The sequence below is a fragment of the Carettochelys insculpta genome, chromosome 8 (assembly GCF_033958435.1).
Source record: "Carettochelys insculpta isolate YL-2023 chromosome 8, ASM3395843v1, whole genome shotgun sequence".
In the NCBI taxonomy this organism is placed as follows: domain Eukaryota; kingdom Metazoa; phylum Chordata; order Testudines; family Carettochelyidae; genus Carettochelys; species Carettochelys insculpta.
Genome location: NC_134144.1, coordinates 56,060,668 through 56,072,576, shown reverse-complemented (window position 1 = coordinate 56,072,576; position 11,909 = coordinate 56,060,668). Strand labels below are relative to the sequence as shown.

The following is an 11,909-nucleotide window of genomic DNA, read 5'->3' as shown; positions in this document are numbered from 1 at the left end:
TCAAAATGTGCATTCTCCATCATTAAAAGACATCTTCTTCTTTCACACTTACAAGCTGTCCTCATGGCAAAATATATTTTAATCTCTTTTGGGCAAGAGTTGGCTTACGAGAGTGAATTTCAGTTGCTGATGGATTGTCTTTGGGAGGCTCCCCCAGCATGCACGTACACATTCTGTGCATTCGTCACTGGAGCAAGCTGTTCATGTTGGAGTTGCGGAACTGAATGTTGGCCTTATGAGTACATAAGATTGTTATTGGGGTAGAATATTTTTTTCTTTCTCAGAAAACCAAAACCTCTTACTTCATTGCTAATATGCGTCAAAGTAAGAAGTCATTTTTGCTTTCCCACACGCTTCTGGACCAGAAGATAATGATTGTTCTGTTCCTTCCTTTGGTGCATTTTTTGTGGGGGGTGGGTGGAGGGGGAGGTCAGGCTTTGCCTGCTGAGTTCCAAAAATATTTTTTTAAATTGAACTCAGTAGTGCATTCCTAGCCCTGGGGACTAAAGTCCACAAAACAGCAACACCAGCAATGCAAGCTACAATATTGGCCTAGATCTGAGCCTTAGAGTGACCAGGAGCAGAAGATAATTCATGCGTGTTCTTAGCCTATCTGACACTGTCAATAAGGGTGCCAGTTTGTGTCCGTTCTAGTGGTTGTTTTTGTGTAGAAAGTGTCCGCTGGAAACTGCACTGAGATCATCAAATTATTCCTTGGTGACCAGCAAAAAGCTGGAGAAGATAAGAACTTCTGGTAAAAAAAAAAAAAAAAAAGATCCAAGTGAGACCTGGAGACTATATTTGAAAGAGACTCCACTAATCTCCAGAGTTGTCCAGCCTCCCATGGTTTACATTTATAGACAGGACTTTTGCTCCTAAATTTTTAAAGTACTGGGTAAGATTTTATCCATAGGACAACTATTTCAAGATCCATGGGGGAAAAAACACTTAAACCCCACATTTTTGGCAGAGCACTTTTTTCAAACCTGAAAAAAATCCATTTCTATGGATGAAAGTCTTATCAAAATCTTTTTTCCACCCTAGGGAAAAAATGTCTGTCTAGTCGAGAGGTGACCGTTCCGCTTACAAAACCCGCGGAGCGTCCAGATTCACAAGATGTTCTATCAACAGTAAGTCAGCAGTATGCACCACTTTTGTTGCCAGTGGTACCCTGCTCCCCATGAGGATACACCTCTTCTGACAGAGATCTGTCAACCGAAAGGTGGTCTGGACTTCAAGGCAGTCCTCTGTAGACAGACAGGCCTTCTGGGACACTGGACAACCCTCTCTGCTGTGCTTCCAGTTGGCTGTTTTACGATAGAGTGGCCAGTCAGTCTGGGCACTGTCTGTCGACAGAGCGGATCACTCTTGCAATCCCCTTGGCAGTTTGGCTGCGATCTGTCAAATCCCTGTAATCTAGACATAGCCTAAAAGAAAATTCCAATTTCCTACATGGAACATTCATATATTTTGTTCCGTTTTACTGCTCAGTAAAATAGGTTTCACTCAAATAATTCAGATACAATTCAAGTTGAATTTTGCCTGTTTTTTAAGCGAAAAATTAAACCAAAACTTTTCTAGCACTTTTGAAATGTTCAGGAAGCTTTTTTCTTTCTATTTTTTGGAGTCTGCTGTTTATGCACTGGATCTAAGAGTTATATTCTGCAGAGCCCTTTTGCTCATGAAACTTCCTGACCAGTTACGGGGGCCCGGGATCTAGTCAAGCATCCAAATTTATGGATATTTTATATAAAGCGAAACAACCTTTTGTGATTTGCTCAGTACTGCTTCCTTTTTTCATTTTTTTAATATTAACTCCTGCATCAATGAGCAGCATATTATATAAATAACACAAATTTCAAGATGAGAAATGAATTCATGAGACAGTAATGCTTTCCATAGAGTTACCTATTTCCCAAGGAGGTCTGTTCCATCCAGTGTTGCATTTATACACCTGTGGTGACACACATTTCCCACCACTCTGAGAATGTCCATTGCATGTCTCTGTGAAATAAGCAGTTAATTTCAAGGATACATTTAAGCATGCAAAGGATTAGGACTAGATTCTGCTGTCGGTAAGGATACAAATTCAGCAGCAACTCCACTGCAACTAGAAGAGTTAATCTGAATTTACGCTGGTAAAACTGAGAGCAGAGTATGTTCCTTTGAGTATGTTTGTCATTCACATTTTTTGATGAAGTCTTGCATCTAAAATTTTTACCTTTTATGTATTCCAATGATTCTGGCGCAGAGCTAAAATTATTTTCCTGTCAAGGGCAACGTGATATTTAAATCAGAGGCAAGGACTGCAGTTATGAAACTGAAATATGTGTTTTGCCATTCAACTAATAGAAAGTGTTTTGAAGGCTGATCTCACCACCCCCTTCCCCAGATGGTCTATATATTGAGCCTGTTTTGCAGCTTATATTGCAGAGTACCATGAATTTTAACAGCTAAGCTGGCTTGTTTGCAGTCTCAAAATTAGTATTACTGTATTCACTCACACAGCCCTGCATTTCACAATCATTACTGTAAATAAAGCCGTTTTGACCATTGGAGCTTTTATGTAACAAATGTTGATACACATATGTACATTTTTACATAATACAAATGTACTTTTGGAAAACACATTCCCAAGAAATCGTTTAGCCAGTCAATTACATATATTATACTCTGGTTTTCCTGCTCTACTGAGGGAAAACAGAAGCTTGTTTGTTTTTTAATTTTCTCCAAGTGCCAAAAGACTAAATAGGCTTATATATACTCATTTGACATCTAGGACCAACAAATCCATAAGCATAGGAACAGCTATTTTACAGATGCACAGTTTCCTCCATGTTCACAAGGTGCCTCACACAACAATACACATTACATTTGGACAAGCGAATAACAGTACTTAATACTACATATTACACCAAACACAGCTCTATGCATTTATGAGCACAATACTTTTTTATTTCTTATGATTTCATTATTATTTTTAAACATTCTTCTATGATTTGGTTGCTTGTAATACAATGTGGGGAAAACAGGAATTACATTAATGGTGTGGGAATAACATGACATAATGTTTAGGGGGTGACCACAGCATATGAATTCTTCAGATACACTTCTGAGCATGCACATTATGAATTAGACATTTTCAAAAGTTTTAGAAGAGACTGAATAGATTACTTGTGCACTTAATATTAAAAAAGCCTTTGGTATTTCTTCTTGACTTGCATTTTTCAATGTCTGACCAAAAGAAACAGTCCAGTCCTCCAAGTCCAATGAGTTTGCAAGGAACTTTTCTAGAAAAAGGCAACACTTAAGCAACACTTTTTGAATTTTTAATCTGCACCGTGGGGTTTGCAGAGGATGTAACTAACCTATAGACTTTAAATTTCTCCACATGATGCATAACAGAGAGATAGCCATGTTAGTCTGTATTCTAACAAAACAAACCAGTGGTCATGTAACACTTTAAAGACTAACAAAATAATTTATTTGGTGATGAGCTTTCATAGGGTGGATCCACTTCCTCAGATCTCCGGATCTGAGGAAGTGGGTCTGTCCCATGAAAGCTCATCACCTAATAAATTATTCTGTTAGCCTTCTAAAGTGCTACATGACTGCTGTTCCCCGCCCCCCCATCCCCGCACATGATGTGATAGTAGTACCATGGCTTTCTAATGAAGGAAGGAGAGGAGGAAACTTGGAAGAGGGGAAAGTGATCAAAAGTAGCCAACATGGATTCACCGGGGCAAGTCCTGCCTGACCAATCTGATTAGCTTCTATGATGAGGTAACAAGCTCTGTGGACATGGGGAAGTCAGTGGATGTGATATACCTTGACTTCAGCAAGGCTTTTGATACAGTCTCCCACAATATTCTTGTCCATAAGTTAAGGAAATATGGATTGGATCCTTGGACTATAAGATGGATAGAAAGCTGGCTTGATGGTCGGGCCCAATGGGTAGTGGTCAATGGCTCAATATCTGGATGCCGGTCTGTTTCAAGCGGAGTGCTGCAAGGCTCGGTTCTGGGGCCGGTGTTATTCAATGTCTTTATTAATGACCTGGATGAGGGACTGGATTGCACCCTCAGCAAGTTTGTGGATGACACAAAACTAGGGGGAGAGGTAGATACGTTGGAGGGTAGAGAGAGAATCCAGAGGGACCTGGATAAATCGGAGGACTGGGCCAAAAGAAATCTGATGCGGTTGAATAAGAAGAAGTGTAGAGTCCTGCACCTGGGGCAGAAGAATCCCAAGCATTGTTACAGGCTGGGGACCGACTGGCTCAGCATCAGTATGATGGAAAGGGACCTAGGGGTTATGGTGGATGAAAGGCTGGATATGTGTGAACAGTGTGCCCTTGTAGCCAAGAAGGCTAACAGCATACTAGGGTGCATTAGGAGGAGTATTTTAAGCAGATCTAGAGAAGTAGTTATTCCTCTTTATTCGGCACTGGTGAGGCCACATCTGGAATATTGTGTGGCAGGCAGGAGTTTAGGCAGCTTGCAGTCCTTTTTCCTCCGTAGAATTCCACCGGGACTTCAACTTTCACCCCAACGTCAACCTCAGCCTGGAACAGTCTACATAGGAGATCCGCTTCCTGGACACCACGGTGCTAATACATGATGGCCACATCAATACCACCCTGTACCGTAAACCCACTGACCGCATACCTTCATGCCTCCAGCTTCCATCCCAGACACACCACACGGTCCATTGTCTACAGGCAAGCACTAAGATATAACCGCATTTGCTCCAACCCCTCTGACAGACAAACACCTAAAGGATCTCTACCAAGCATTCTTGAAACTGCAATACCCACCTGAGGAAGTGAAAAAACAGATCAACAGAGCCAGACGTGTGCCACGAAGCCTCTTACTACAGGACAAGCCCAAGAGAGAAACCAACAGAACACCACTAGCCATCGCCTACAGTCCTCAGCTAAAACCTGTACAGTGCATCATCAGGGATTTACAACCCATCCTGGACAATGATCCCCCACTTTCACAGGCCTTGGGAGGCAGACCAGTCCTTGCCCACAGACAACCTGCCAACCTGAAGCAAATCCTAACCAGCAACTATACACCGCACTATAGTCACTCTAACTCAGGGACCCATCCATGCAACAAACCTTGTTGCCAGCTCTGCCCACATATCTACACCAGCAACACCATTACAGGACCTAACCAGATGAGCCACACCATCGTGGGTTCATTCAGCTGCACATTTACCAACATAATTTATGCCATCATGTGCCAGCAATGCCCCTCTGCTATATACATCGGACAAACTGGACAGTCTCTCTACGTAAAAGAATAAACGCACACAAATCAGATATCAGAAATGGCAATAGGAGACCACTTCAATCTCCCAGGCCACACACTAGCAGACTTAAAAGTAGCTATCCTACAGCAAAAAAATTTCAAGACCAGACTCCAAAGAGAAATTGCTGAGCTACAATTCATCTGCAAATTCAACACCCTCAGCTCAAGCTTAAACAAAGACTGTGAATGGCTGCCTAAATACAAAAGCAGCTTCACCTCCCTTGGTGTTCACACCTCCAGATCAACTGCTGGTAGTAAGCCTCACCATTGCTGACTGAGCTAACCTTGTTATCCCCACCCTTGCTCTGGCTTATTTATACCTGACCCTGCAGATTTCTATGACCAGCATCTGATGAAGTGAGTCTGTGCTCACGGAAACTCATGCTCAAAACTTTTCTGTTAGTCTATAAGGTGCCACAGGACCCTTCATTGCTATTACAGATCCAGACTAACACAGCTACCCCTCCGAAAAATGTTTAAGGGTCTGGAGCATAAGACCTATGAGGATAGGCTGAGGGATTTGGGCTTGTTTAGTTTACAGAAGAGAAGACTTAGAGGTGATTTAATAGCAGCCTTCAACTTCCTGAAGGGGAGCTCTAAAAAGGAGGGTGAGAAACTGTTCTCAGTGGTGTCAGATGGCAGAACAAGGAGTAATGGTCAGAAGTTGAAGAGGGAAAGTGTAGGTTAGATATTAGGAAAAACTACACCAGGCGGGTGGTGAAGCATTGGAATGTGTTGCCTAAAGAGGTGGTGGATTCTCCATCCCTTGAGGTTTTTAAGTCCCGGCTGGACAAGGTCCTGGCTGGGAAGACTTAGTGGGGGTTGATCCTGCTTGAAGCAGGGGGCTGGACTAGATGACCTCCTGAGGTCTCTTCCAGCCCTGTGATTCTGTGAAACATGGCACAAATCCTAGATAAACTTGGCAAACCTTCAGCTCCAGAAAAACATCATTTGTGGGAGACACTAGGATGTTATTTGAAATGAAGGCTATTATAAGCTATTTAAATATTAAACATGAGTGTAGGGAACTAGGTGCATCAGTAAAATAAAGCTCGTATGTGGAATACAAATGACTAGTCAGTAGTAGATGTTGCTGGAAACAGAGGACCATCACAAGGCTGAGGTATTGCTTAGCTCCCTCTTGTGCATTCTTCAGAGCTGTAGTCCCCAGACTCTTCCTGCTGCACTTCATCTTACTCATAATTAAATCTGCCTGCCACCACCAGGACCAGGAGCTAAGGCCAGGGCCGGAGCTGGGGTCATGATTGGAAGCAGAATCAGTCAGAGATAGGCTACGCAGCTGGGAGCAGGAGTGTGGCTGGAGGGAAGTGGGGGGGCAGAGTGGTGCTGGGTGTCACTTCCTTCACATTCCATGTGGGGAAATTGGTTGGGCCCTCCTGCACACCCTCTTGAATATTCTTCTGAAGCCCCATAGGGGCCACTCCACAGTTTGGGGCCTCACTGCTTTAGAGTAATGAACTTCACAAGAGGAAATACATCATGTAATTAAAATTGAATGCAGCCAGGGGCTTGGCAAACAGTAAGACATAGATTTAGATCATTCTGTAAGTCCATGGAGTACAGAATAAACAGCAGATTGGTCCAATATCTAAACATGAAGGGCACAGCTGTATTTGTTAAAACTGATATGAAAATAATGCAATCATATGCCAAGAAAAATATATAATTGCTAATGAAACTAGCTAAAGCAAAACTGTTTTCAAGTTCAGAGCATAAAATACTATTAGAAGGGAAAGCTGCTATTAAAACTTGTTCTTAAAAGCAGTATCACTTGACTAACTTTTCAAAAGTTAAAGGACATGTGCCAGCTGTGCTGGGTCTGAAAAACTACATCACCAAGTTATTTCAAAAACATTGGCTGATGGTGCATGGTCCCCACATGCGGGCAGGAGATTGATTTGATGACATCTCAAAGTCCTTTTGCAAAATATTTTGTCCTTTAAAGATCATCTACGCAGAAAAGAAAATCCCATGGCTGGCCCGTGCCAGCTGACTCAAGCTTGCAGGGGTCAGGCTGCAAGGGCATTCTGTTTGTGTAGACATCTAGGCTTGGGCTGGACTCTGACCTATGAGACCCTCCCCTGCCACCAGGTCCTGGAGCCTAGGTTTCAGCTTGAGCCACATGACAATGAAACAGCTTTGCAGCCCAGGTCAGCTGGCCCAAGCCAGCTGTGGGCTTTCTTTGCTGTGTAGACACATTCTCTAAGGACACTTGATCTTGATTTTTTTTTTTTAAATTTTTCCTCCCCCACTTCAGAGTGTAGTTTAGTCCTTTAGCGCAAGCAAACACACTCATTTGTACACATGTATGCAAATCTCAGTAGGCACTTTGGCCTTATTTCATTTCTGTAACCTTAGTTAATCTTCAGTTAACCTTTGTGCTCTCCTTCTCAATCCCCCAAAAGGCTTCTTCTGCCAAGATGTGCTATAGGGTCCCCCCTCAACATCTCATCTCAATACTGAACTAACTAAGTAAGTAATAACTAACAATGTTCGTGCCTCTTACTCAGAGAGGACAAAGCCTTTTACAAACTGAGCATTTAGGACCAAAGAGCTGTAGTGAAAGAGATTGGTGAAGGGCACCCGAGGAATCCTTCTCTTAGCTCTCCTGCCCATGATTGAGCTGGTGCCAGAGAGTGGAGGAGTGTAAGGGGAGGGATGATGGTACCAAAAAGGGTGAAGTCCAGGCTAAATTCCTGCTCCCAGTTACACCGTCCAGGAGTGACGTTAGTCAGTAGTTAAGTGCCAACCACTTTTTTGAAAATCTGCCACTTCATTTAAGTATTTAAATCTGACCTAAAATAATTGGAAGATCTGCTGGTTCGTTCAAAAGCAGAAGGAAATATGGAGGGAAGTCTCTCTTTATGAAGGATCTAATAGGAGGAGGAAGCCTCGGCTATGTTTAGAGTCAGAGAAAAAAATGTGTGTGTCCGAGATAAAAACAAAAATTGGTTTGGATTTGGAAAAATACATCCAGCTGAATTCCAGTATCAACTAGGATGGTGGCAGCTCTCTGCAGATGGTATGAGGCTGTCAGAAGTTAGATCGCATACAGGAGATGCTGCATCCAAGCATAAAGATTTCAAAAAGCTTGGACTTACTGGAGCTTTGATCAGCTGCTTGCCCTTGTTGTCTGTTTTTAAAGGATACTATTGTTTCAGGAGAAATCAGTGGTGCCTGACAGTCCAGCCAGGACAGTTTAGGAGAGTGCATGACAGTTTTTAATGCAAAGAATTATCATAGTTTTTCCACACCATCCGGATGAGTCTGCTGCTTTTGACATGGAAAGAAACATCAGCAGCTGGAGGTACAATAGGTCTTCCTCAGAAAGATCTGGCAACTGAGGCATTTTTGGTCCTGTTCCAAGACAGCAGCCGGCAGGTGCACAGAGAAACTTTTGATGGTGCAGAATCACAGAAGAAGCAGATTTATTATTCAGTCAGGTGATGTAGTTAGCAGCAAGAGAAAAATAAAGGGTGTTTGCGTCTAATATTGTCAACCTCTGAGACAGAGAATGATGTTGGTAATAAAGGATTTTTATCTTAGGGACGCTATAGGAAAAAAATGCAGTAAGTCTAGTGATACAAGGTGAAGGAAGGGAGCTCAGGAATAGCAGCTAAGGAAAAAGTAACAAAGAAGTGTGTGTATCTGTAAGGTTAGAATTTAGGAACCAGCCATTCTGTGCTTAGTGTGGCTCTGGGAGCCCCATGGTCCTGAGGTTTCTGGGTACCCTCCTGTCCCTAGTGCAAGACTGGTCAGCCTAGGACTGCACTCTCTTATGCCTGGGTATCCTTCGTGAGTCAGTTTCAGGAAACAGCTGGGGGTTATTCTGCCTCTATGGGGACCCTCTTTCCTGAGTGGTTCCAGGACGTCTGCCCCAGAGCGGGGAACAGTTTGCTGGAGGGCACAGAGCTGGCTACATCTCCTGTGCTCCACCATGTGATTCTGCCATATTGTGGGAATCCAGAGGAAGCCAGTAAACTCAGCTAGGATGCTGCTGTGCACCCCTGGAGCACTGTAAAACAAACTCAGTGGGGGGCCAGAATCGTGCATTGGTGGTATATGCATAATAGGAGAACCTGTGTGTAAAAGGGAATGACATAGATATTGAAAACATTTTTGCCTATTGTTAGCAAGGCCAGTTACTTTATTGACTCTAAGGGATTTCAACAGCAGGTTTAACGATAAGTAAGCAAATTCTCTCTTTTTAAATAGTATATAATACTGTTTCTCTGAGGCCCTTTTGCCTGTCTAATAAATGATGAAATAAAATAGATTATGAATCTACTTCTGGAACTATGTATGTCAGGTGATAAGGTTAGTTCCCTATTAAGAATACTAGTGGTGGGATTTAAAATTGCTTTCCAAGGTAGCAGAGACTTGTTTAGCACAACTTAAATTGTCCAGGGCATATGACGGTTGTATAGATTTCTGGAGCCTAATTCAGATCTTTCTTACACCAGTTGTGCATGATTGTAATTCCACTGAGTCCAAAAGCATGACTCCTGCCTTAAGTCATGTTAAGTGCAATCATAATCAGGCCTGCTGTTTGTATTGATTAGATATTGGTGAAATAAAAATACCATTTATCCTTAGGAAAAAAGCAGTTTGTTCTGAGCTGCAAAACAAGTTTGTTCATTATTTTAAAAGAAAAGCTGGCTTTGAAAAGAATCGTGATTCCAACTGACAATACTGCAAACTTATAATAATAAATAATAGAAAAAAGCATTTTGGAAAAATGATTGAAATAAAAAATACTGAAGGGTGTTACCTTGACATGTAATTCCATTACCACTGTATCCATGGGGATAATGGCCATATTTAAATCCCCCATCTTTGATTGGCTCACGTGGCATGCCGGTAAACATGGTGAATTAGCAGGTGATTAACAGCCTATTAAAAGGCTTTGGTGTAGTGCAAATGGTACGCTACTGAGGCATGTGACTTTCTGAGTAAAGTTGTCTGTTTTGGAATCCTTCCTTGAACAAAAGTTCTGAAAAGTATTGGGAAGTTAAGCGTGAGGGAGCCATACCCACAAAAGATCTCAGATGAAAGAAGGAGGTTAGTGGTTCTGTCAAAGTGGATGCCTTTGGCTATTTTCTTCAAAAAACATGGGCTGGTTTAGTCTTGGTGGTAGCAACCCTAGCGGGCCATTTTCCAGAAGAAAAGTCAAATGTTGGCTAGATCCTAAAGAGCATTCTTATCATGATAGAGAGAAATAGTCCCAGCTGCCTTCAATTTAACATTTGGCTCATAGACAAGGTCTCGGTTGTCATTCTGACAGTTGCAGCTTTAGATTTAGGTTCTTGGAGAAGAACTAGCTTGTGTTATTTTTATTTTAACTTTATTATGGGAAGATGCTCTTTGAAGTCCTGAGGAGTGTGGATCAGTATTCTTTGTATCTGATACCTGAGGCTGGGAAACCCTCCTTTTCAAAGGATGCGACTGAACATCATTGATGGTGGGGTTCCTTGTCCTAAGGTGTGTTCTCTACGAGGTAGCTGAACCTAGAAAAGTTTAGAACTAATATTTCTTGACTTTGTCAACTTTTTCTTGGTAGGAGTCTTTAGCATCTTTACCTCTCTGAGCAATATCTGTACAACTTTTGACAGAAGAGCTAAAGGAAGATGTATATTAGTAAATGGACTAATAACATGAAACAATGAATCGTCATCTTAATCAACAAGTAACAGGATATCAATTATACACACAGAAGAATGAAATCCACTATACATGGGAAAAAACACTTTTAGTAAGGGGTTGAGGGGTTTTAGTGAGGGGTTTTAGTGAGGGGTTGAGTCTATTGTTAGTTTGTTGTTTGGATTGCTCTGTCACGCAGGATCCCAGTTTTGAATCAGGGTCTTATTACAACGGGTACTGTACAAATATTTACTAAAAAAAACCCGACAGATTCTGCCCTGAAGAGCATACGGTCTAAGTGTAAAATGAGACAACAGATGGACATAGTTTCCAGGAGGTGGAGCAGAAGGAATGGTGACATGTGCAGTTAACATGATGTTTAGTGGCTTAAGCATAATAGACACTTCTGAGGACGTATGGGAATCATGACAAAGGAGGACTTTTTAAGGAGGGATTTGAAAGAGGCCTATATGGTGGTTTTGGGGATATTTATGGGGCACTCCTTCCAAGAAGGAGGAGCATCAAAGAAGAAAGCACAAAGGTGGCTGACTGGCATCGCTCGCAAAATGGGAGCTGGGAAGGAGCTTTCATTGATGTAAGCAGGCTATGAAGGAGTGCTTCCATTACAGCTTGCTGGAATGGGAAAGAAACCTTGGGCGTGTGTACACAAACAGTTTGAACCTGTGTGCTTAGATCTGCTAGATATTCAATGTATGCAGTGGTGTTTTGCCTGTTGCACTCAATGTGGTTATTGTGGGACCATGAACTATGTGAATGCTAAACACAGGAACTGTGAAACGTGATCTCCAACGTGGACAATTATTGTTGGAATACGGAAAAGGTAGACTGTATTTAACCCATTTCAAAAGGAGAGAGACTCTGCCAATTTAAACACCTTGGAGGGACAAGGGACCTTGAGAGGATTCTGTG

The 11,909-nt window shown here is 42.1% G+C and overlaps 1 pseudogene; it reads right to left on the bottom strand.

Moving 5' to 3' along the window:
- Nucleotides 1–2,744: 2,744 nt before the first annotated feature.
- LOC142016768 (uncharacterized) lies at nt 2,745–11,353 on the bottom strand (annotated as a pseudogene).
- Nucleotides 11,354–11,909: the final 556 nt, after the last annotated feature.